Source organism: Alligator sinensis, unplaced genomic scaffold (assembly GCF_000455745.1).
Source record: "Alligator sinensis unplaced genomic scaffold, ASM45574v1 scaffold615_1, whole genome shotgun sequence".
Lineage (NCBI taxonomy): Eukaryota > Metazoa > Chordata > Crocodylia > Alligatoridae > Alligator > Alligator sinensis.
In genome coordinates, this window is record NW_005841982.1 from 2,625,252 (window position 1) to 2,631,251 (window position 6,000).

The window sequence follows — 6,000 nt, forward strand, 5'->3', positions numbered from 1 at the left end:
CTTGTGGGCCAGATGAATGGCACAGGGCTGGTTTGTAGGCTGGATTGACCAGAACTGGGCTCCACACTGCCTCCACCCAACCCCATGTGACTGGAGAATTCTCCATGTGGCTTTGGCTGGCTCCTATGTGCTGAGAAAAGGCCCTTCACTGGCACCTCACATCAGGATCAGGCCCTGGGGCACAGCACTGACTCCACCCAGCTCCCAAATGCCAGGACTGGGTGCTGGGAGCCTGTGCTGCTCCTGCCTGACTCCACGTGCAACATGACTGGGCCCTATGCCACCCCTGTTCAGCCTATCATGCCAAGATAGAGCTGCATGCACTGGGATCAGGTCATAGGGCTTGGTGCTACCTGCGCTTCAGGACTGAAGTACGTGCTTGTCTGCATGCTTGATCTATTGAATAGGACCCAGGGCTCAGCATGGGTCCAGAAATTTGGCAGTAGGAAAGCAGTGAACTGGCACTAGAGGCTGGATGTGGCTTGCAGGTCAGGGAATGAGCACCTCTGGTTTGGAGATACTTGAGGAAATATCTCTGCCTTTTCTGTATAATGGCTATTATTTAATCTACTGACCATGAATTTATCTAGTCCCATTTTTTTGAGCCTTTCTGTACTGTCTGCCTCTACAACCTCAGGTGGCAGTGAATTCCCCAAATTAACTACACCCGGCATTAAGAGTTTAAGGTGAAATAAGATAAGATTTTATGTTGTTTTCTAGTTGACTATTAAAAAGTACATTGCACTGGCTGAGCCATCAAATTGACCTATTCTCAATTTTGTTTATTATTAAAAGGAACTTGAATTAACTATTCCTCCATGTTAGATTAAAACTCAAAACAAATTAGAAGATTTAATATATTTGTTGGAGTCAACTACATGTATAAACTAATATGAATCTGATCGTGTAAATACATACATGAGTAATTGCATTAACTGTCACAGGACAATTTACATAATTTTGCAAGATATGAGCTTCTGGTATCTTTGTGAATAGAGTACATTAGAATGCATTGCATATACATTATATATTTAACAGCAGCTCTTAAACATTTTCATGCTAATGATTATGGAAAGATATAATGCTCAAGGCTAACTCAATACTTATAAAATACTTTGATCCTGAGTTAAAATTAGACAAAGACATGCAGTTCATGGAGAAATATATCTTTCTGGAAGCCCAAGTTATGTGGATCATGCTCATTAAAAATTAAATTTCCATCCATCAAGAAAATAAAGTGTTAGCATATTCAGATCCTACTTCAGAAAAGTATACAATTTAATAGCCATTTTTTAATTTTTTTTTAAGGTAGCTTGAAAGTGTGATGTTCCGAAGTGATTTACTAAGAGGATTCAGTGCAGGGGCATAGTAAGCTCCTTTACCTCCCTGGCAGATGGAGTGAAGGGACCATGTAGACCACTGGGGAAGGTGAGGGGAGAAAGGGGATGCAAGATGAAGTATTATCTGTGCCTGCTCTCTGCACTCAAATGGCAGCTGCTATTGCTATAGCAGCATAGGCATGGACTTGCCCTGCTGCCACTGGGGTAAAGACTCTCTGCGCAGCAGTTGTAGCAGTCCTTCCATGGAGCTGCCTCTGTTCCCTATTTGCTCTCCCTTGCCACCCATATGTGCTGCTGGGCACAGGGCTGAGCCTGCTGTGACAGTTTCCCCAGGGGTAGGGGGAAGAACCATTCCATTCATCCTCCTGCCCCCCAGATGCGCTACTGGGTGAGGAGCTGTGCCTGCCTGGCTCCTATGGCCAAGCAGCACCAGGCTATTGCTGATGTGGCAAGGATTCCTGGGATGAGAGGAGAGGGGGATGGGGATGGTAATGCTGGTGCCGGCATTTGGGGCTGGTGCTCCATGTACCACCCCTCCCATTTTGATGCAAGTTTGAGCAATATTTTTCTTCTTACTAAAATATTATGCAATTATAAACTTATTTCATGTAAAAGTGATATCATATCATAAGAATAAATATTCAGTTTCATAATACTCCTGCTGAGGAGTTTTAAAATACTAATGTATCAAAAGTGACTTATGCATAGAGATAGGATATGCCATTCTCTCATGTTATACATTGAGCTGGTAACCGGACAGAAACTCTCTTAGACTTAACCAGCAAATGGATGCCCTGAATTGTTATGTTTGTCCCTTTACATTTTATTATTGGATATTCAAACTGGTTATTCTCGCCTGTACCAGATAAGCCAAAATGTAACTACTTCTACCATATTTGGAGGGCTAAATTTTGTTCAGAAGGAGAACTTGCTGTTTGCAATACCATAATTTTAGCATTGCATAATCCATGAACATTTGATTCCATAAGGTTTCAGTGTTTCATTTGAAACATTTTATATTTTATATGTTAAAAAATCCTGCTAGTGAAGATCTAATCTTGCATGTATACATTCAAAATGTTATTTATCTCGGACAGTAATTCTCAACCTTTTTACTAGGCTCACTTCTCACTAGGCTCAAGGCATCCCGCAGAAAATGCTAGCTCTTAATTTTTACTCGGTTTTTGACTACAGAAAAATAATACAGTAATTGTTTCATTGCAAAGAACTTGGGAAGACCAAAACAGGTCAGAATGTTTTTAATACTATAGTTTCCTATTTGAAATCTCTAGGCTTATCTTGTAAATCATGCTTGCGCACTTAACCATACTAACATTATGGGACACCCTGTAACACCCTGGAAAAGCTCTCAAGTCAGTAGCCTGCCATGGCAACCTAGTTGAGAATCACTGATCTAAGTATTCATTTTTGTAGTACCTCTGTTCCTTCCAAGTAATTAAACAGAATAAAATAACAGAAACTGTGATACAACTTCAAATCTGCATCAAAATTACTTTGTTTTTTGTGGCTCAGGAAAGTTTTTATAACTGTATTTTATACTAGGGTATATAAGATAAATAACTATGAATTTCAAGCATCTTACTGAAGGGTTCTGGTTAGATCTTGTTGTGATCAGTGTGGAGACTGTACTGAAGTTTTGGAGTTCACTGTATTTGTACAGTTGGGCATAATGGCTACAATACAGTATTGCGCTTATTTGAGTGGATATTCTTTTAAAACTGTTCCAGAGACAGAAGATTGTTTTTATTTTTCAGCAAATGGATAAGAAAAGTCATGATCCATGGTCCTAGACATTTTGCAAAGAAACCGATTGCATGAAAGGCTGAAAAAGCTTTTTGCCTCATAATTCTGGGCTCCACAGTTCATCATTATCCCATCAAAAAGATTAAAGCAATTTAGAGCTTAGAAGCTTTATACCAGCGCTGTCCAACAAGATGCCCAAAGGCACTGAGGAGTCCTCAAACCTGATTCAATAATATTCTAGAACTCCTACTTACAATTGAGCATTTCATACCACTTTTACTTTCTTGCTATCCTTTAATTGACGTGTCCCTCTTCTGTGCCAGATTTCCAGTCCTTGAAAAACAGTTATAACAGATCTCATACTCATGAAAAGTACATGTACCATTTTATACAGTTTTGGTCTCATGTCAAGGATATGCAGAATTATATAATGAGATGTTTTGCTTTGCTGATTGGAAACATGAAATGTCCCCCTGTAAGCGTTCCTCTTGTCTTGCTGCTACCCAAAGCACTAGGATTAGTTTCAGACAGGTTGCAAGGTTTTATTTCTTCTGCATTCTGGGGAAAAGGGACTTTTGTAGCATTCTTCAGGTCTTCAAATATTCATACAGTACTTTTGAAAATTAAATGTAGCATTCAGAATTTACTTGCATTTTTAAACCATGCTAACAATTTACTGTTAGGACTGTGGGGAAAGATGTTTTTTTGCTGCCAGCAAAGCTGGCATGTTCTGTAAATTGGCTTCACACCTTCTGCTGGTTACTGTGCAAATGGAAGACAGTGTAATTTCTGCAGGTGTAAAGTTTTTCCTTGTCAAATTTGCATGTGCTTGCTGCAGAAAAGGCCAAAATTTCATACTGGTAATATTCATAATTATGCTCCTGGCATAATGTGCCCATATTATTTATTCACAGGGAAAATGGCAATATTCTGATTAGGAACTGCTAAAAGAATTGTACACATAAATACTAGGGAAGCAATAAAAGTTGTACCAGGTGTGCTCCCTGTTCTTTACACTTTTTGTAATGAATCTCCAAGGAAGGGAAATCCCCAAGAGCATTGCAAAGATGTTCATAAGAATCTGAGAAATGTAATGCTGCATCAAACCATGGGTCCATCTAGCCTTGTATTCAGTATTTCATACTGGCACAGGATGGGTGTGAAGAAGAAGAGTATTTATGCAGGGATTATCCAGGCTGAACCATTCCCTACCCCTCTTCCTTTAGAGCTTCCAGCATTTGGAGGCCTAGGAAGTCCTAATATGGCACACTTGTTCCTATATAGTAGAGACAGATTTTCAAAAACCCCTAGTTTAAATTGATTCAATCTTTGCAGATTAGTCTAACGTGAGAAGATTTAAACTGATTTGCAAGTGTATAGACATTCACTTTTGATTCCAGAAATGCAGGCATATGCATGGCAGGGGGGAAGGAGGAAGCTTCAGCCCAGTGGCTTCTGCCTAGTGCATGGAGCTCTCTGGCTGGCTTCAGCTCCCAGCTGCCTTCCACACACACAGGCTGCTCATCATGCCAGGTGGGTACAGCAGATGGAAGATGGTCAGGAGCTGGTCAGAGTTCCATATGCTGGGCAGAAGCTGCTGAGCTGAAGCTTTTGTGCTGCCCACCCAGAGTGGTGTGGCAGTGGCAGCAGCTGGAAGTGAGGGGGGTAGAACAGCCCCCGCCAGTGCACAGGTTCTGGTGTGGGTGCTGCACAGTGAAGGACAGGGGGCACAGCAGCAGCTGTGGGCACATGAGCGCTCACAGTGGATGGCTACTGGGGTCCAGGCCCACCAGTGCCTCTGAGCTGGCCTGGGCAGTCGCAGGCACAATTAACACGTTCCACGTGGCCAGCCCAGTTACCAAGACACCCGCCCGCAGCTGCAGTAGCATCACCTCCATACCATTGCCTGGCCAACCGCCACCCATGCTGCCGGGCTGGGCTGTCAGAACCACAGCCATCTGGGAAGGGCCCGGCCCCCATGGCCCAGCCTGCGCCAGCCCCACTGGGCTCTTCCCAGCTGGCTGCAGCTCTATGATAGCCCAGCCTAGCTTTGGCATGGGGAGCTGGGAGAAATCCAGCCGCACAACTCTTGCAACCCCAATCCAAGCTCCAGTTGACTGGGAAGGGCCCTGCTTCTGCAGCCCAACCCTGTCCAGGCCAATCCCTCCATGACCATCCTCAGCAGTGCCCATGGGACATTCTAGCTCTGCCCTACAGCCTCAGCTGCAGCAAAACACCCATCAGATAGCGGGGCCATGCTGGCTGGCGAGCTCTCACCCTGATGGGGGCTGCTCTGCCCTGCCAGGGAGACCCTGGCTGCAGTCCCCAGGGGGAGAGGGGAGGGAAGAGGGGAATAAGCCCCTGACCTGCCCCTTTAGCCTTAGGAGTCCATGCCAGGCTCATATCTGGCCATGTTCCTGCCCTTTCTCCAGCAAGAGAGCAGAGGGGTGGGGCTAGCCCTGCTGTCTTGAGCAGAGAGCACAGCTCAGCCTGGGTCTGAAAAGTGTGCTGTGATGCTGGGGGATTCAGGTTTAACTTAAACCAGGAAGGGGTCTGGGACAGAAGTTCCGTAAATTGGTTTGAGCCAAATCGGTCAAGTCTGATACTACATTCAACCAGGTTTATCTTAAACCAGTTTTGGCCATTTTCAAACTGGTTTATGAGCACTAAAATTCTATTTTGTTACAGGTTTAAACCAGTTTCTGATCACGTAAACTAGGTGATGCATAACTTCTCTCCCTAGCCATAATGTTTAATATGTAATGATGGACCAATTCTACATGAATTTGTCTAATCCTCTTTAGAATACAGTCAACTGCTAAAACTCTTAGATGTTAGGGTCAGAAGGGACCTCAATAGATCATCGAGTCCGACCCCCTGCATAGGCAGGAAAGAG